Raw genomic sequence first — 20,538 nt, forward strand, 5'->3', positions numbered from 1 at the left:
TAACCAGTAAGGAGATTGAAACAGTCATTAAAAATCTCCAAACAAACAAAAGCCCAGGGCCAGACGGCTTCCCGGGGGAATTCTACCAAATATTTAAAGAAGAACTAATTCCTATTCTCCTGAAACTGTTCCAAAAAATAGAAATGGGAGGAAAACTTCCAAACTCATTTTATGAGGCCAGCATCACCTTGATCCTCAAACCAGACAAGGATCCCATCAAAAAAGAGAGCTATAGACCAATATCCTTGATGAACACAGATTCGAAAATTCTCACTAAAATACTAGCCAATAGGATTCAACAGTACATTAAAAGGATTATTCACCACGACCAAGTGGGATTTATTCCAGGGCTGCAAGGTTGGTTCAACATCCGCAAATCAGTCAATGTGATACAACACATCAATAAAAGAAAGAACAAGAACCATATGATACTCTCAATAGATGCTGAAAGAGCATTTGACAAACTACAGCATCCCTTCCTGATCAAAACTCTTCAAAGTGTAGGGATAGAGGGCACATACCTCAATATCATCAAAGCCATCTATGAAAAACCCACCGCAAATATCATTCTCAAAGGAGAAAAACTGAAAGCTTTTCCGCTAAGGTCAGGAACACGGCAGGGATGTCCATTATCATCACTGCTATTCAACATAGTACTAGAAGTCCTAGCCTCAGCAATCAGACAACAAAAGGAAATTAAAGGCATCCAAATCAGCAAAGAAGTCAAATTATCACTCTTCACAGATGATATGATACTATATGTGGAAAACCCAAAGACTACACTCCAAAACTGCTAGAACTTGTGCAGGAATTCAGTAAAGTGTCAGGATATAAAATCAATGCACAGAAATCAGTTGCATTTCTCTACACCAACAAGACAGAAGAAAGAGAAATTAAGGAGTCTATCCTATTTACAATTGCACCCCAAACCATTAGATACCTAGGAATAAACCTAACCAAAGAAGCACAGAATCTATACTCAGAAAACTATAAAGTACTCATGAAAGAAATTGAGGAAGACACAAAGAAATGGAAAAATATTCCATGCTCCTGGGTTGGAAGAATAGATATTGTGAAATGTTTATGCTACCTAATGCAATCTACACATTTAATGCAATTCCTATCAAAGTACCATCCATCTTTTTCAAAGAAATGGAACAAATAATTCTAAAATTTTTATGGAACCAGAAAAGACCTCTAATAGCCAAAGGAATATTGAAAAAGAAAGCCAAAGTTGGTGGCATCACAATTCCGGACTTCAAGCTCTATTACAAAGCTGTCATCATCAAGACAGCATGGTACTGGCACAAAAAACAGACACTTAGATCAATGGAACAGAATAGAAAGCCCAGGGGCGCCTGGGTGGCTCAGTGGGTTAAAGCCTCTGCCTTCGGCTCAGGTCATGATCCCAGGGTCCTGGGATTGAGCCCCACATCGGGCTCTCTGCTCAGCAGGGAGCCTGCTTCCTCCTCTCTCTCTCTGCCTGCCTCTCTGCCTACTTGTGATCTGTCAAATAAATAAATAAAAATCTTTAAAAAAATATATAAAATAAAAAAAAAATTAAAAAAAAAAAAAAAAAAGAATAGAAAGCCCAGAAATAGACCCTCAACTCTATGGTCAACTAATCTTCGACAAAGCAGGAAAGAATGTCCAATGGAAAAAAGACAGCCTCTTCAACAAATGGTGTTGGGAAAATTGGACAGCCACATGCAGAAAAATGAAACTGGACCATTTCCTTACACCACACACGAAAATAGATTCAAAATGGATGAAGGACCTCAATGTGCGAAAGGAATCCATCAAAATCCTTGAGGAGAACACAGGCAGCAACCTCTTCGACCTCAGCCGCAGCAACATCTTCCTAGGAACATCGCCAAAGGCAAGGGAAGCAAGGGCAAAAATGAACTATTGGGATTTCATCAAGATCAAAAGCTTTTGCACAGCAAAGGAAACAGTTAACAAAATCAAAAGACAACTGACAGAATGGGAGAAGATATTTTCAAACGACATATCAGATAAAGGGCTAGTATCCAAAATCTATAAAGAGCTTAGCAAACTCAACACCCAAAGAACAAATAATCCAATCAAGAAACAGGCAGAGGACATGAACAGACATTTCTGCAAAGAAGACATCCAGATGGCCAACAGACACATGAAAAAGTGCTCCATATCACTCGGCATCAGGGAAACACAAATCAAAACCACAATGAGATATCACCTCACACCAGTCAGAATGGCTAAAATCAACAAGTCAGGAAATGACAGATAGATGCTGGCAAGGATGCGGAGAAAGGGGAACCCTCCTACACTGTTGGTGGGAATGCAAGCTGGTGCAACCACTCTGGAAAACAGCATGGAGGTTCCTCAAAATGTTGAAATAGAACTGCCCTATGACCCAGCAATTGCACTACTGGGTATTTACCCTAAATATACAAACGTAGTGATCCGAAGGGGCACGTGCACCTGAATGTTTATAGCAGCAATGTCCACAATAGCCAAACTATGGAAAGAATCTAGATGTCCATGAATGGATAAAGGAGGTGGTATATATACACAATGGAATACTATGCAGCCATCAAAAGAAATGAAATCTTGCCATTTGCGACAACATGGATGAAACTAGAGCGTATCATGCTTAGCGAAATAAGTCAAGCAGAGAAAGACAACTATCATATGATCTCCCTGATATGAGGAAGTGGAGATGCAACAGGGGGTTAAGAGGGTAGGAGAAGAATAAATGAAACAAGATGGGATTGTGAGGGAGACAAACCATAAGTGACTCTTAATCTCACTAAACAAACTGAGGGTTGCTGGGGGCGGGGGTTCTGGGAAGGGGTGGTTATGGACATTAGGGAGGGTATGTGCTATGGTGAGTACTGTGAAGTGAGTAAACCTGGTGATTCACATACCTGTACCCTGGGGGATAAAAATAAATGTTTATAAAAAATAAAAAATTATTTATTAAAAAATGAATGACAAAATACAGAATGAGTTTTTTTTAAAAAAAAAAACAGAATACACATTTCCTTATTATTAAAGTCCTACATTAGTGTTGCACATTTGATAGAATTGATAAGTCAATATTGATACATTATTATTACTAAAGTCTATGGTTTACATCAGGGCTCACTCCTTGTGTTGTACAGTTCTGTGGGTTTTTTTTTTTTAAGATTGTATTTATTTATTTGACAGAGAAAGATCACAAGTAGACGGAGAGGCAGGCAGAGAGAGAGAGAGGGAAGCAGGCTCCCTGCTGAGCAGAGAGCCCGAAGCGGGACTCAATCCCAGGACCCTGAGATCATGACCTGAGCTGAAGGCAGCAGCTTAACCCATTGAGCCACCCAGGCGCCCAGTTCTGTGGGTTTTGACAAATGTAAAATGCCATGTATCCACCATTAGAGTGTCATAGAAAATAGTTTCATGGTTCTAAAATACTCCGTGTCCCACCTATTCTTCTTTCCCAACGACCCCTTATTCCTGACTTTAATAATAAGAAAATGTGTATTCTCTGTTTTTTTTTTTAAAAACCTCATTCTGTATTTTGTCATTCATTTTTTTTTATAAATAATTTTTTATTTTTTATAAACATTTATCTTTATCCCCCGGGGTACAGGTATGTGAATCACCAGGTTTACTCACTTCACAGTACTCACCATAGCACATACCCTCCCCAATGTCCATAACCCCCCCCCATGGCAACTACTGACCTTTTTACTATCTCTATAGTTCTTCCTTTGCCAAAATGTCATCTAGTTGAACTCATACAGTATGCTGCCGTTTCAGATTGGCTTCTGTCACCTAATAATATGCATATAAGGTTCTTCCATGTCCTTCCATGGCTTGATAGTTTATTTCTCTTTAGCGCTGAGTAATGTTTCATTGTCTGGGTATTTATTCGGTTTGCTTATTCATTGACCTTTGAAGAACATCGGTGGCTTTCAAGTTTTGACAATTATGAATAAAGCTGCTATGAATATTCTTGTACAAGTTTTTATGTGGAAATAACTCTCCAATTCATCGGGTAAATACCTAGTAGTATAATTTCTGGGCCATATGGTGATAGATTGGTAAGAACTTCCAAACTGTCTTCCAAAGCAGCTGCACCATTTTGCATCCTCACCAGCAATAAATGGGAGTTCCTGCTGCTCAGATCCCTGTCACCATTTGATGTTGTCAGTGTTTTGAATTTTAGCCATTCTAATAGGTGTGTAGTAGTATCTTATTGTTGTTGTAATCTGCATTTCCTAATAACATATGATACTGAACCTCTTTTATATGATTATTTGCCATCTGTACATCTTCTTTGCTAAGGTTTCCTTTCAGCTATTTTATTCATTTTGTAATTCAGCTGTTTCTTTTTGATTCTGTATGTTTCTAGGAAAATTCATCATCTTCCATGCTGACCTCATTTTGTTGCTTTCAAAGGTGTCCACTCTCTCTTTTAATTGTCATCAAAGGCACTTAGAGTAATCTCTTCAGTAGGTTTGTCCTTTAGGAAAACAACTGCCAGGAAAAAATTTATCTTTGTAGAAAGCCATGGGGCTTGGGGAATATAGCAGTAAGATTTTCCATTTTATAATCTGCTCTACGAATTGATTCTCTCTCATATACATAAAATTATTTTTAGTTTTCAAGTAAATAGATAAGTTAAGAAACAAAACTGCCGGGATGTAAAAAAAAAAAAAAAAAAAATTATAAGAAGCCAGTCGCAGAAAACCTTACTCTTCTCTAATGTGATTTCTTATTTACTGCTCACTTTGTCAACTGTTGCTAAACAAGAACATTACAAAAGAGAAAGTAAAGAACTAAAAAAGAAAAGAAAAAACATATTAGCAAGATTTTGAAGTGGCAATGATCATTTAAAAATACAAAGCTAGAAGATTTATGTAATATACAGTGAGCCTCCTACTCAGTTTCTCACCTGAACCCTCAGACAGTCAAGCGAACTTCTAGTAGCTGACGGCGCAGAAGTCTTTGATGTCCCACGAAGGCTGGAAAAACATGGGAGAGGATATTAAAGAAGAGGATGTTTTATTATTTCTGGTTTCAGTCCTAACAAATTATTGGTTAAGGTAAAAATAAAATGGCTTTCATTCATACTGAACTAAACAACCAAATACTCTGTGTATTTCATAGAATATAACTAAAGAGAGATTTTTACCCAACCGTGAGTTCTCAATGTCATCCCTGACTGCAAGATGGTCTAACTTTTCCTTGAATCAAGATTCAGGGTAGAAATGAAACTATCTCTTCACTTGGGGCCTGCAGAAGCTGCTGCTAGGAATAAGTTAGGGTGTACATCTTCCTAGTTAGTTGCTTTTAAACATCCAGAATGAAAAGCCAAAGCATAAATCGAAGGCACGATTCCAGATTGTTGCCTGAGAAAACACCAAATATTTCTCTTCTTGTCCCTCTATCTCTAATTTAAGAACCAAACATGAAAAAAAAAAAAAAAAAAGAAAGAAAGAAAGGAAAAAAAAAAGAAAAGAAAACAAACATGCAAACAAAGCAACTACAGCAAATCTCCAAACCTTCCAATGACTTGTATGTATCTGTCAACAATCTTAGAAGAAAAAGAGAGGAAAGCTTAGAACTCCACCGTTTTAGAGAGGTAAGAGAAGAAAACACTGTGTCCCTTTTTGGAAAGTTCCTTTCCAAACATCATCTTGAGAAAGAGTCCAAATCAAATGCATGTTGTTTGCTTTTTAGCAGAAAACTTCTACCAAAATATTGCATGTAATGGTAGAATTGCTTCTCCCTCATTTTTAATTAAACAAATAACTATAAATAATGTCCTGAGCTAGTTATGCCAAGGCCTTATTATTTTGAAATTAGGGAGAAAGCTCCAAATGAAGTCGTTTCGGTGATATAGCTTGGCTACGGTCCCCATCTCCTTAAGATAAAATTCAGCCTTTCTCTGAAAGTATCACCCTCTCCTATATTCCTCAGCTCTGAGATTCAAATCTGGTTGGATTTTGGTTCTGATTTCATAAAGCAATTCCTAAAGTTCATGGAAGGATTTGTTAGAGTGTCTTTAAATCAGAGTTCTGTGTTAAGGAAGGAAATATTATTCAACAAATAGTTTTTATGTAAGGAAAAAAATGCTTCAATTACCCTGTAACATTCTTTGCATATTCTCTCTTATACTGGAGAGTAGAGCTATAGTCATTTCTGTTTCTAAATAACATGGCCTCAAATCTGCCCACTTCTCTCTTTTCATCTTATTAACATTAACCATCATCACAATAACTTGCCTAAATCATGATGTGTCCTTCATTCAGGCTGCCCCACTCAGTGTAGGGTAGGATTCTTCAAAGGAAATCGAATTAAGACAGATCATCAGAGGCTTAGAAATGTTGGGCCCTCTGAGGGGTACATGGGTGGCTCAGTCCGTTAAGTGTCTGACTTTGGCTCAGGTCATGATCTCAGGGTCCTGGGATGGAGCCCCTCTCCTCCAGCCCTGCCTTCAGACCTTACTAGGGCACCCCACTCAGCAGGCAGTCTGCTTATCTCTCAGCCAACTCCCCAATCCAACTGCCCCACCCCCACTTATGCTCTGTCTTTCAGATAAATAAAATCTTTTTAAAAAGAAAAGAAATGTTTGAGCCCTTTGACACAGGAATGACTTCTATTGATTTTTCCTGAATAAATCATCTTATGTGTAGAAAGAAATAAAAAGCTGATATATAGAAAGATATTAATCATAGCAGTATTTTTAATGATGAAAATTAAAAATAAATTAATGTCCAAGAATCAGGTAATCCCCACATTTAAACTTTCTAACCATTAAAATGTCAGTTTAATCAAACATCTGAATTATTATGGATAATAATGATTAATTATTAGAACTATGTTAAAATATATAAGCATAAAAAAGGATTCTGGAAATAAGTATGCCAAAGCATTATCAATTATTGTAATGGGATTGTGGATAATTTTATTGTGATTTTTTTTCTTATTCATCCGTATTTTTCTAATGATCTCTCATGCACTTGTATTACTTTTACAGTTTTTTTTAAAAAATCATGCTTTTAAAAGTTGGAGCAAACAAAGACTATATTGTTTGTTACAAACCTCCTCTGTTACGAAGGTTTGTTTTTCTTATAGTGACTACCAGTTCACACACTGCTATAGCACCCCGAAGCAAAGCAGGAAACCAGCATTTCTGAAACTCTTGGAGGAGAAGAGGGACTAATAGAGGTAAATGTCTGTCTTCCTCCCTGAGAAACCAGATAAAAATCAAGAGCCTAGAAATTATTAACAGCTGCTGGGAAGAGATAAAGGAGTTAATAGAAAGAGATCCTGAAAAGTGAGGTGTTTGTTCCAAAATAATACTATTACTTAATATTTGAAGGGCCTTTCAGTTGAAACACGTTACTAACATGATCTCATGCTATCCTTCTGACCACTCTGACCACTCTGATTTTGATTTCATGTATCATGCAGCTGAAGCTTAGAGAATTAAGGAAGTTTCCCACAGTCACAAAGCTCTTAAGTGAAAACTATTAAGTGAAAGCTTGGGTTCTCAACTCAGGTTTCCCGATTTTCAGTTCAAGCTCCTTTTTGCTCCCGAGTTGTTGCATAAGGTACAGCATGTTTTGTAAGACCCTTTCCATGTGCAAGACACATTGCTGGAATTACAAGGGAAAAAAGAAGCATGGTTTCTAGTCGCCGTGAACTTATGACCTAATAGAAAAAACAGGACACAGAAAAACTGTCTCAGGGTACAGGTCACATTTAAAATGCCAAGTCCGTAGCGTAGACTGAAAGTGCTATGAAAGTTGAGAGGAAAGAACATTAGCTGTGAGCAGAGGTGACTGTGGACGCTTGATCTGGTCATCAGGGAAGGAACTGGGGAAGGGAGGATGGTGCCGGGGCTGCACTTGGGAGAAGAGGAGAGGGAATCAAGCAGCAGAAGTGACACCAGGTTCACTTCTCCTCTTCCATCTGTGTGGACATTCACTCATCCTATTTGTAATATAAACTCTCCAGTCATAAGTAAGTAAACAAGTTGAATTTATACTTTTTTGTTTTGGGTTGTGTGTGTGTGTGTGTGTGCGCACCTCATCATAATGAATTACAGTTATTGAACACCTTTCTCCTTCGTTATCTGAATGATGAATTCTCTCCATTAATTAATTTAATCATCGAGCCACATATGTGTGGGCCTCTGATGAGCCAGACACTGGCCTTGACATGGCACTGAGTACACCAAGATATTGTTCACAGCCCTGCAAGTGCCTACTTTCTCTCTTTCTTTTTAAAAGAAACAGTGAGACAGTGAGAAAGAGAACATAAGCAGGAGGAGTGGGAGAGGGAGAAGTAGGCTTCCCGCTGAGCAGGGAGCCCAGTACGGGGCTGGATCCCAGGACCCCGGGATCATGATCTGCGCCAAACGGAGATGCTTAAGGACTCAGCACCCTTTGGTGCCTACTTTTCAGATAGAGAGACTACATATAAAATGCTAACAATTATTTCCATAACGATAGAGATGAAAACTCACCAATTTATGAAGTAAACGAGAAATACCTACCTCTGCATAAATGGGGATGTGGTATAAGGAGAAGCTACTTAAGGATAAATTAATATTACCACGCAAAGAAGGGAGGACAGGCAATTTCAGGCAGAGGAAGCTACATGACCAAAGTTAAGGGTGCAAGGAAAGGCCAGTGTGCTGGTAATTGCTAGCAATTTGGTACTTTTGGAGATCATAGGTAAAAGGCAAAAGGGAGATGAAGTTAGGGAGATAGGAAATAACAGATTAAGTTGGGTTTTGCAAGCTATTTTAAAACACTTGAACTTTAATCTGTGCAGACAATGGAGATGCACAAGAGTTTAAATCACAGGAACAGGTAGGTGTATTTAGTAACATCATAGATATACTGTACTATACTATACTATGCCATACCACACAACTATACATTAACTATATGTTAACAAGTACACAAAACCTTTTGTCCGATTTTATGGGAAAATATTTTTTCAAAAATAAACAATATGAACCTTAGCAACTTCATGTGAATTTCTTTTTCTTTCTTTCTTTCTTTCTTTCTTTCTTTCTTTCTTTCTTTCTTTCTTTCTTCTTTCTTTTTTTTATTTTTTAGATTTTATTTATTTATTTGACTGACAGAGATCACAAGTAGGCAGAGAGGCAGGCACAGAGAGAGAGAGAGAGAGGAGGAAGCAGGATCCCTGCAGAGCAGAGAGCCCGATGCGAGGCTTGATCCCAGGACCCTGGGATCATGACCTGAGCCAAAAGCAGAGGCCCTAACCCACTGAGCCATCCAGGCGCCCCCTTTATGCAAATTTCTGTGTGAATACCTCATTAATTAACTTTTACCTCATTAATGGAAAATCAGGAGAAATTTAGAAGAGCACGATTTAATGTCCTCAGTATGGCAGATGATTTCTGTTTACCCTCTACCAAGATTTGGGTTTGACTTGTTTATGTCATAGGAGGACCATAACCCAGAAAGTGACTGTAAAAGTCAATGGAATATTGTTCAACTGCTTATCTAGAAAAGGAAGTGTGAATATATCCCTACAGGATGAAGATACCTCTTGGGGATATAATTTAAAGAGGGCCCAAATTTTTCTCGATCTCTGTAAACATTCTTTTACATTTAACAACAACACAAATCAAATAAAACAAAAACACATATGAAAAAATCTTGCATTTTTTTGCTTCATTGTCAGTTTTCAAAAATTTTTATTTATAAATCAAGAAAGGTATTTTCCTAAAAACTATAACTAGTCCACTTGCCTGATCTTGGGACTAGGAATTATAAATGGAGCCCTCCCTGTTCTTGTAGCTGATTTTCTGTTTAATATTATAAAAAGTCTCTCTGTGACTCAGCTCCTGTTAGAATTAGATTGTGGGGTCGCCCAGGTTTCTTGATGAAAAAAAAAAATGGAGAGATTTCCACACTTCTTAGATGCAATCTATCTTAGAGGTATGAAAGCCCTGGAATCAAAGGATTTAGAATTTTGAGTCGATATTTCCTTGTGATCATTTATCCAATGTTCTGTGTACAGTTACACTAAGAGTTTGCAGAAGACCAGAGAATGGGCTAATTGGTCTAGGAGGGAAACAAGGATCACACAGGTAAAAGGTAGCTCCAAGAAAGGGTTAGAAAAGGGGGCATTCTGAAGGCCATGGACCTTGAATAAAGATTGTTCCTTATGGGATGGGGCAAAATGGAACCTATTTGGGTGTGATGTTAATGTTACTTCTGTAACTTGAGGTGTTATTCCCTCAAGATGGCCATCATGTCACCCCTACCTACAATCTGAATCAAAATCCCAATTAATAAAACTTTTTTTTTAAAGTTTAACTGGTAATGACAGCAACATGGGATGATTAGTTTTAACCCCTATTCTCGGCCCATCAAACATTACTACCGGGTATGGCTCATTTCCTCACTGAGCCCAGACTCACCCTTAGAATTTGTCACAGTCTAGTACTCTGGGCAGCCACTGCCAATGGACTTAGACTTAGCCCATCAGATATAATTTCTTTGCCATCCCCAGATTAGAATTAAAGGTATGTATATTGGTTCCAAAAGTTCTCTGTTACACTGGAAAGCTGGTGTGATATTCTTGTGGAATACATTCCTTTTAGTTGAATACTCAGTTTTCACTTAAGCCTACTCAGACAAGTATTTCTGCAATTGGCTCAAAGATGGTGTCAAATACCCTTGCTCTGAAAGTTCTTATTCCAATAAGCTGACTGTCTTTGGTGTTACTTTCCTCTGTGCTAATTATTTTCATCATCTTACCCACAGGGAGGTAGATTATTAACACTGCTATATAAATTTTTAAAAACCTCTATTTGTAAAATAAGCAACAAGAGCCCTGCCCTTTGCCCTAGGTTTCTACAAGGTGCCTAGTTAAAATTGGCTTGTGTGCATTCAGGTTTCCTTATTTGGTTTTAGAGGGCAGAGACCTTGCTTCTCATGATTCATCCTGCATATTTCTGACCCTTGCCACAGGGTAGCTTTTGTCAATCATCTGCATAATTTTGGATAAGATAAATTTGCACACCCCTCACTCCATGTTTGGTTACTGAAGCTCTCTCCATGTAGCTTCCATAGTCCTCTGTGGGGTTGTGGGTAGAAGAAAGGTGGTTCATTAATTTAGTCAATAAATGTATACTGAATGCCTTCTATGAGCCAGGCTCTATACTAGAGACCATGTTTGTTGTGGTTGGACAACTATAAATGATTCCTGGTTTCATGGAGCACAGGATTCAGTGGAAGAAACAAGCAATAAACAGAGATAAATGACATACTAGTGTAGTGAGATAAAGGCTTTGAAGGACAAGAACATAAGAATTATAAGAGAATGTGCCTAGAGAATCCATTTATATTGGGTGACTGAGGAAGATGCCTATGAAGAGGTAACCTCGAAGTGGAAGCCTGAGGATAAGTGGTTAGTCATGAGTCATGAAGAGAAGTGTTCCAGAGAGAGGGAGAAGAATAAGTGTAGGCTCTGAGGTGGCACTTGATGGGAACAATGACCCCAACTCCCCTGTGAGGGCCTAATCTGGCTCTCAAATAGCCACAGTAGCTTTGGCAGACAAATACAAATTCCAGTCCAGGAAAGAGGGAGGCCACCTTCTGACCAGGGTGTCATATAAGAAAGATTTTCCATTTTTACCTGGAGTGAGATATGTCTGTTAATTGATTTATGAAAGTCTCATAACAATATGCATGGGCCAGGAATGAGGCTTTATATTCATGGTAAAAATTTAAACATTTGGTACTGCCATTTGGGAAGGTCTGCACTGTAAAGGCCAAAGTCAAGACTGGAATGCTGGCTCCCCGTGTCCTCTTACAGTTTGGTATCCTTGCTGCTGTAGGTCAAATGATTTTTCCATCACTCTGCCTTTGAGAACTAAGGTGCCAGATTCTCTGAAGAGAGCGTTGTCCTGATAAAGGAAAAACATGAAGGCACTGGATGTTTTAACTGTGGAACATAAGAGAGAAGGGAGGTAATATTGTGTTTTAATTTGTTCCCTCAATTTGCTTTACTTTCTAGACCAGATTGTTTGGACACTGAAAGTCATGTTTTTGTACTTCTTTTGTGGCATTTTGACTGCCACAAAAGAGCCAGAAAAACTATCCCAGAGCCAGAAAAACATTTTAAAATATAAATAAATCCAGACAGGCTCTTAGAAGCTGTTAAATTAGTCCTATATTTAATTTTTTTTCTTTTCTAAGTAACTATTACTTGAGCTGAAACTTAGCTTACCAGATCTGCCTCATTTGAAAGTTTTCTGAAATAAAATATTTGGCAGAGTTTCTTCTGCCAAATATTTTTATTAATTAATTATAATTAATTGATTAATTATAATTAATTTTATGTATTAAAATTAATCACATAGTATGAGGAAGGGCAAGAACTTCTTCCAGTCTCTACAGAGTAAAGGGGAAACAAAAAGGGGAGTTAATTGCCTAACAATTCACCTAAAATGTTGCTCATAATCGTTCTACATTTCTCCAAAACAAACATAACAAAGGTTTTCTTCTAATAGTTTAAGAAATGTGGGGAGAGCAAGACAAACAATTCACTTAATTTTCCAGAAGGAAAACAAGTGGTAAGGCACATTGACTTGCCTCGCATCCACTACTCTCCTTTTTGCTTTACTCACTGCGCTCAATAATTAAATGAGTTAATATCCACCAAACCTCCCAAAATGTTGGGCCCATATGATCCCCTATACAAGTATGTATTAATTTTTTTTTAAGAGAGAGAAATTGAAGAAGCATAGGAAAGAGAAAAAAGAGAATGAAGAAGGCACAAAGGAGAAGCAAGCAGAGGGAAACTGAAGAATTCTGAAATGCTCAGAATACATAAAATGAAGTTAAATTCTTCCAGAATGCTTCAAGAACCTATACAATATCTTCTTAAACTCCAGTTACACTACTAGAGACTCTCAAAGAGATAAATTCTGTAAATAGCAAAGTGAAGGTAAACTCTACAAGTTTCTAACTTACAGGTGCCAGGAGCCTGTGCCCTGAAACATATTCTATTCGTTATAAGAAGTGCCTAAAGCTTCTTGGTTTTGAGTAGATCTAATAGATACTGAACTAACCCTCCCCCAGTGTACAAATATGAAACTGGAGAACAGTGTGTAAAAGACTGCAATCTCTGAAAGAAGAGAAACTGACAAGGAAAGCCTCATATTAACTCCACTTCCCTGCTTGGGAATTTTCGCACTGAAGCAGTGGAATGGAATTAGCAGAGCAAGATGGTCCTGCTGACTTGAGGAAGCTGAAGCAGCTGAAATCTGCAGGGCAAACATTGAAGAGGGAACTGCACAGAACAACATCCCAGAAGTTTTCATGGTGATTGGACTGGAGAGTTCTGCACAAGTCCTTGACCAAGGGCTATGCTTAATATGAGCAAGGTAAGCTGGGTGAGGCTTACTAAAGGGTGGAGAATAAAACAGAAATATTAGTGGCCCAGCAATGCTGGGGACATAGGAGTCCTGGCCCAGCTGGAATGGAAAGACAGCTATAACACCTTGTTAACATCACAGTCAGTTAGCTGAAACACCACAAAAGCTTTGATGGACTGTGTAAATGAAATTATATTGTTGCATTTCTGAACTGGGAGTTGTGAAGTATGAAATGGTTCAGCACTGACTATAAATAGACTTGGATAAGTTCAGACATATACTATTACCCTTAGAGCAACCACTAAAAAATAATAAAAACAGACACAGATAATAATTCAATAAAGGAAATAAAATGTGAAATAAAAAAAATTTCATAAACAGGAAAGAACATAGGAGAAAAACAAAAGAGAAACAAAACAGACAAATGAAAAAAATCAAGAAGATAGATATAAACCAAATCATATCAATAATTACATAAAATGTTAATGTTCTAAACACTCCAACTAAAAGGCAGAAATTGTCAGACTGGACAAATAAGGCAAAATCAAATTAGATTTCTGCCTCAAAGAGGCAGAATAAATATATAAATATAAATATATATAAATAAAGTTAAATGCATAAATTTGGTTGATTTTTCAAAAATAATGTCTTTTTTATTCTCTTTAAATAAATAAATAAATTTAAAGGCACAAATACATAGAAAGCGGGAGGAAACTGGGGATTATACTAATACCAAAGTAGATATCAAGAGCAAGAGTTTTAAGAAGGATGGAGTGCTTTGAGCTCAAAATCACCCTGAGATGTAAGAAGATATTTCTGAATCTCTACAAACAGAATATCGCTGGTAGTTGGTTTCAAGGTATGAAGTGGGGAGCTATGATTCTACAGGCAGATATTAGAAGATAAATGGAAGGGGGAAGGAGCTTCTGGGATCCTGTGCCACCTAGGCACAAAGCCTCCCACAGTGGGGATGGACTTGCAAACCAGTAGTGGCAGGGAAAGGACTTTAGGACCACTCCCCCAGACTGAAACCTGGAGCTGTGGGGGCACCCAAGTGAACTGTGGGCAACTAGTGGTTTTAGAAGCCCAAAGGGCAGGGACATGCTTGGACCTGCAAATGAGGTATGGGAGGGCTGCTGTGGGGCATAAAACCCAGGATGGTGTGGTTTCTAACAGCATACACAAAAATGGAGACAGTGTGGCCTGGAGTGCTTTCTGAAAAACAGGCTGCAATCTATCTGTTCTGAGACAGAGGTTTGGATACAGTCACTTCTGCTCTGACTCTCCAAAGAGATGCAGAAAGCCACCAGGGAAAGCTTCCAGAGAATAAAAGCCCCCCAAAACCAGTTTTCACTGGGCCCATCCCTCCCTATAGGGAGGGGACAGGGCAATTCTGTCCAAACAGGGTTGCCTGAGGAACAGCATGGCAGGCCCTCCCACCCCAAGAGGACAGGCTAAAAGAACAAGAGGCCGACAACCCCAAGGTCCCTATAAAACAAGTGCAGCTTACTTGGGTTGTGGTCAGTAATTTGGACTCTGTACATTCCCTCAACTACCTCTCAACAGATGATTAAGAGGAGGAACCTCCAACACAGGAAAAATTCAGAGAGTGTGACCTCTGCCACAGAACTAATGGATATGGATGGATCTAAGCAAGATGTTGGAAATAGACTCCAGGTAACAGTTATGTAGATAATTGCTAGGATGGAAAAAAACCATTAATGGCGACGTAGATTCTCTAAGGGCAGAAGTGAGAACTGATCTGGCAGAACTTAAAAATGCTAACAATGAGATACAATCTAATCTAGGTACTCTAATTGCTAGGGTAAATGAGGCAGAAGAACGAATTAGTGATCTGGAAGACAAACTCATAGAAAAGAAGGAACAGGAGGAGGCCTGGAACAAACAGCTTAGAATCCATGCAAACAGAATTAGAGAAATAAATGATGCCATAAAATGTCCCAAAGTCAGAATTACTGGGATCCCTGAGGGGTGGAGATAGAGAGAGGACTAGAAGATATATTTGAGCAAATTCTAGTGGAGAACTTCCCTAATCTAGGGAATGAAACAAGTATTCATGTTCTAGAGGCAGAGAAAACCTCTCCCAAGATCAAAGAGAAGAGACCAATGCCCCAGCATGTAACAGTAAAACTTGCAAATCTTAAAACTAAGGAAAACATCTTAAGGGCAGTTAAGGGGAAGAGATTGCTTGCATACAGAGGGAGGAACATCAGAATAATGTCACACCTGTCCACAGAGACCTGGCAAGCCAGAAAGGGTTGGCAAGACATATTCAGGGTACTAAATGAGAAGAACATGCAGTCAAGAATACTTTATCGGGCAAGGTTGTCATTTAGAATGGATGGAAAGATAAAGAGCTTCCAAGACCAGCAAAAACTGAAAGACCGTGTGACCACCAAGCTGGCCCTGCAAGAAATATCAAAGGAGAGCTATAAAATGAGAAAGATCCTAAGAGTGAAATAGATCAGAAATTTACAGACAATCTATAGAAACAAGGACCTCATAGGCAACATGACAATAAAAGCATATCTTTCAATAATCACTCTCAACATGAATGGCCTAAATGCTCCCATAAAACAATACAGAGCTGCAGATTGGATAAAAAGACAGGACCCATTCATATGCTGCCAACAAGAGACTCATTTTGAACATAAAGATACATATAGACTAAAAGTGAAGGGATGGAGAACCATCTTTCATGCCAATAGACCACAAAAGAAAGCTGGGATAGCAATTCTCATATCAAACAAATTGGATTTTAAGCTAAATACTGTAGTCAGAGATACAGGAGGACACTACATAATTCTTAAATGGTCTATCCAACAAGAAGGTCTAACAATTGTAAATATCTATGTCCCTAACATGGGAGCAGCCAACCATAAGCCAACTGTTAACTAAAGCCAACTGTTAACTAAAATAAACAGACATATTGATAATAATGTCTTAATTGTAGGAAACCTTAACATTCCACTCTCAGCAATAGACAGATCAACTAAGCAAAAAATCAACAAAGCAAGAGCTTTGAATGACACACTGGACCAGCTGGACCTCATAGATATATACAGAACATTCCACCCTAAAACAACAGAATATACATTCTTTTCAAATGCACATGGAACTATCTCCAGAATAAATCACATACTAGACCACAAAACAAGCCACAGTAAATTTAAGAGGGTCAAAATCATGCCATAGATCTTTCCTGAACAAAACAGTTTTTCCAAAAAGAAAATAAAACAGGAAAAAATTCAAATACATGGTACTAAATGACATGATACTAAGCAAGTAAGGGCTCAATGAAGGCAATCAAAGAAAAAAGTTTAAAAAATATATGGAAACAAATGACAATGAAAACACAGCAGTCCATAATCCTTGGGACACAGCAAAAGCAGTTCTAAGAGGTAAGTAAATAGATACAAGCCTATGACAAGAAACAAGAAATAGCTCAAATAAACAATCTAACTTTTTACCTAAAGAAAGTAGAGAAAAAAAAACAAAGCCCAAGATGGGTAGAAGAAAGGAAACAATAAAGATCAGAGTAGAAATAAATGACAGAAACTAGAAGAAGAAGGTGGAGGAGGAAGAGAAGGAGGAGGAGAAGAAGAAGAAGAAGAAGAAGCTGTGAAATGTGTAAGCTGATGATTCACAGACCTGCACCCCTGTACCCCTGGGGCAAATAATATATTATATGTTAATAAAAATTTAATTTAAAAAAAAGAAGAAAGAAAAGGAAAAAAAAAAAAATCAGTGAAAACAAAAATTGGTTCTTTGAAAAGATAAACAAACTTGACAAAGCCTTAGCCAGACTCATCAAGAAAAAGAAGAGAAAGGACCCAAATAAATAAAATCGGAAATAAAAGAGAAGAAGTAACAACTGATACCACAGAAATACAAAGAATTATAAGAGAATACTTTGGAAAATTATATACCAACAAACTGGACAACCTAGAAGAAATGGATACATTCCTAAAAACACACCATCTTCCAAAACAGAACCAGGAAGAAATAGAAAATTTGAACAGAGTACAAGTAACAAAACTGAATTGGTAGTCAGAAAACTGTCAAAAATTAAAGTCTAGGACCAGATGGATTCATAGGCGAATTCTGCCATACACTTAAAGAAGAGTGAATATCTATTCTTCTCAAACTATTCCAAAAAATAAACGAGGAAGGAAAGCTTCCAAATACTTTCTGTGTGGCCGGCATTACCCTAATAGCAGAACCAAAGATACCATGCACACACACATACATACGCACACACACACAAATTACGGGCCAATATGCCTGATGAACATAGATGTAAAAATCTTCAACAAAATATTAACCAACCACATTCATCTATATATTAAAAACATCATTCACTACAATCAGGTGGAATTTATTCCAGGGTTGCAAGAATGGTTCAGTATTTACAAATCAGTGTGATACACCACATGAATAAAACAAAAGATCAAAATCATATGATAGTTTCAATAGATACAGAAAGACCATGTGACAAAGTATAACATCTATTCATCATAAAAATTTTCAACAAAGAGGGATTGGGGAGCATACCTCAACATAATGAAAGCCATAAATGAAAAACCCACAGTTAAAACCATATTCAATGGTGAAAAACAGATTTTCCTTCAAGATCAGGAACAAGAAAATGATGTCCACTGTGGCCAAATTTATATGACATAGTACTGGAAGTCCTAGCCACAGCAATCAGACCAGAAAAAGAAATAAGAGGTATCCATATTGGTAAAGAAGAAGTTAAACTGTCACTATTTGCGTATGACATGATGCTATTCATAGAGAATCCTACAGAGTCCATTAAAAAGCTAATAGCATAAATGAATTCATGATTCATTTGCATGATAAATTTGGGTGATACAAAGTTAATACCCCCAAATTGGTAGTGTTTCTATATCCTAATGATGAAGTGGCTGAAAGAGAAATTAAGAAAAAAACACCATTTAAATTGCACCAAAAAGAATAAAATACCTAGAAATAAACTTAATCAAAGATGTGAAATACCTGTATTCTGAAAACTAAAAAACACTGAGGAAAGAAATTGAAGATGACACAAATGGAAAGATACTCTATGCTCATGCTTTGGAAGAATATTGTTAAAATGTCCACATTATCTAAAGCAATCTACAGATTCAATCTCAATCAAAATATCAACAACATTTTTCAGAAAACCAGAAAAAATAATACTAAAATTTGTATGGGATCACAAAAGACCCCAAACAGTCAAAGCAATCTTGAGAAAGAACAAAGTTGGGTATATCACAATTCCAGATTTCAAGATGTACTACAAAGCTGTAGTAATCAAAAGCCAATGGTACTGGTACAAAGATAGACACATAGATCAATAGAATAGAATAGACAGCCTAGAAATAAACCCATGCTTATTTGGTCAATTAATCTATGACAAAGGAGGCTAGAACATACAGTAGGGAAAAGACAATCTTTTCAATAAATGGTGCTAGCAAAACTGGATAGCTACATGGAAAAGACCACTTTTAGACCACTGCACCACTTTTTAACACCATACTCAAAAACAAACTCAGAATGGATTAAAGACATAAATGTGAAACCTGAAACCATAAAAATCCTAGAAGAGAACACAGGTAGTAATTTCTCTAACACTAGTTGTAGCAACATTTTCTAGATATGTCTCCTAGGGCAAGGGAAACAAAAGCAAAAATATTGGGAGTATGCCAGAATAGAAACCTTTTGCACAGCAAAGAAAACCATCAACAGTACAAAAAGATAACCTACTTACTGCAAAAAGATATTTGCAAATAACATATTTGATATGGGGTTAATACTCAAAATTTTTATTTTTTTAAAAGATTTTATTTATTTATTTGACAAATATAGATCACAAGTAGGCAGAGAGGCAGGTAGAGAGAGAGAGAGAAGGAAGCAGGCTCCCTGCTGAGCAGAAAGCCTGATGTGGGGCTCAATCCCAGGACCCTGGAATCATGACCCAAGCCCAAGGCAGAGCTTTAACCCACTGAGCCACCGAGGTGTCTCCCCTTTTAAAGATTTTTTTAAAAATGTTTATTTTTTTGACAGTGAGAGAGAACACAAGTAGGCAGAGAGGCAGGCAGAGAGAGAGAGGGGAAGCAGGCTCCCCACTGAGTAGAGAGCTCGACATGGGGCTCGATCCCAGGACCCTGAGATCATGACCTGAGCCAGAAGCAGAGGCTTAACCCACTGTGCCACCCAGGTGCCCCTAATACCCAAAATTCTTTAAAAAAATTCTACAACTCAGCACCAAAACAAACAAACAAACAAACAAACAAACCAAAAACCCCAACCAATCCACTTAAAAAATGGGCAGAGGACCTAAATTGACATTTTTCCAAAGAAAATATACACATGGCAAACAGACACATGAAAAGATGCCCAACATCACTAATGATTAGGGAAATGCAAGTCCAAATTATGATGAGATATCACCGTAAGCCTGTTAGAATAGCTAAAATTGAAGACAAGAAATAACAAGCATTGATGAGGATGTGGAGTAAAAAGAACCTTCATACACCATTCCAACCCTCATACACTGTTGGAATATGACACTGGGGGAATATAAATACAAATTGAATTAGGCACCAGGAAAACAGAATGGAGATTCCTCAAAAATTAAAAATAGAAGTACCATATGATCCAATAATTCCACAACTGGGCACTTACCCAAGGGAAACAGAAAGAAACACTAATTCAAAAAGATATATGCATGCCTATATTTATTATTTACAATGACCAACGTATGGACACAACCTAAGTGTCCATTAATGGATGAAAAGTTAAAGAAGATGTGATACACACACACACACACACACACACTGGACTATTTATTATACAGCTGTAAAAAGGATGCTATTGTGCATTTGAGACACATGGATGGACCTAGAGTATATTATGCTAAGTTAAATAAGTCAGACTGAGAAAGATAAATACCATGTGATTCCACTCATAAGTGGAATCTAAAAGAAAAAAATTACAAGAAAAAAAAGCAAAAGCAAACCTATAAATACAGAGAACAAACTGATGGTTGCCAGAGGGGTGTGCAGGGGTTGAGTAGAACGGTTAAAGGGAAGTGGGAGATATAAATTTCC

General features: G+C 37.6%; 2 long non-coding RNA genes across 2 annotated transcripts in view; one reads left to right on the forward strand and one right to left on the reverse strand.

Annotated features, from left to right (window-relative positions):
• Window positions 1–4,920: 4,920 nt before the first annotated feature.
• LOC116586932 overlaps window positions 4,921–20,538 on the reverse strand; it is an 81,327-nt gene continuing 65,709 nt past the window's right edge. The window contains exon 3 of the long non-coding RNA XR_004284211.1: window positions 4,921–4,991. This is a non-coding gene — a long non-coding RNA (uncharacterized LOC116586932). The remainder of the gene's footprint in view (window positions 4,992–20,538) is intronic.
• The window catches only part of LOC116586931, a 61,690-nt gene continuing 48,949 nt past the window's right edge, over window positions 7,798–20,538 (forward strand). Inside the window, exon 1 of the long non-coding RNA XR_004284210.1 lies at window positions 7,798–7,998. This is a non-coding gene — a long non-coding RNA (uncharacterized LOC116586931). The remainder of the gene's footprint in view (window positions 7,999–20,538) is intronic.

This window comes from Mustela erminea, chromosome 3 (assembly GCF_009829155.1).
Source record: "Mustela erminea isolate mMusErm1 chromosome 3, mMusErm1.Pri, whole genome shotgun sequence".
Lineage (NCBI taxonomy): Eukaryota > Metazoa > Chordata > Mammalia > Carnivora > Mustelidae > Mustela > Mustela erminea.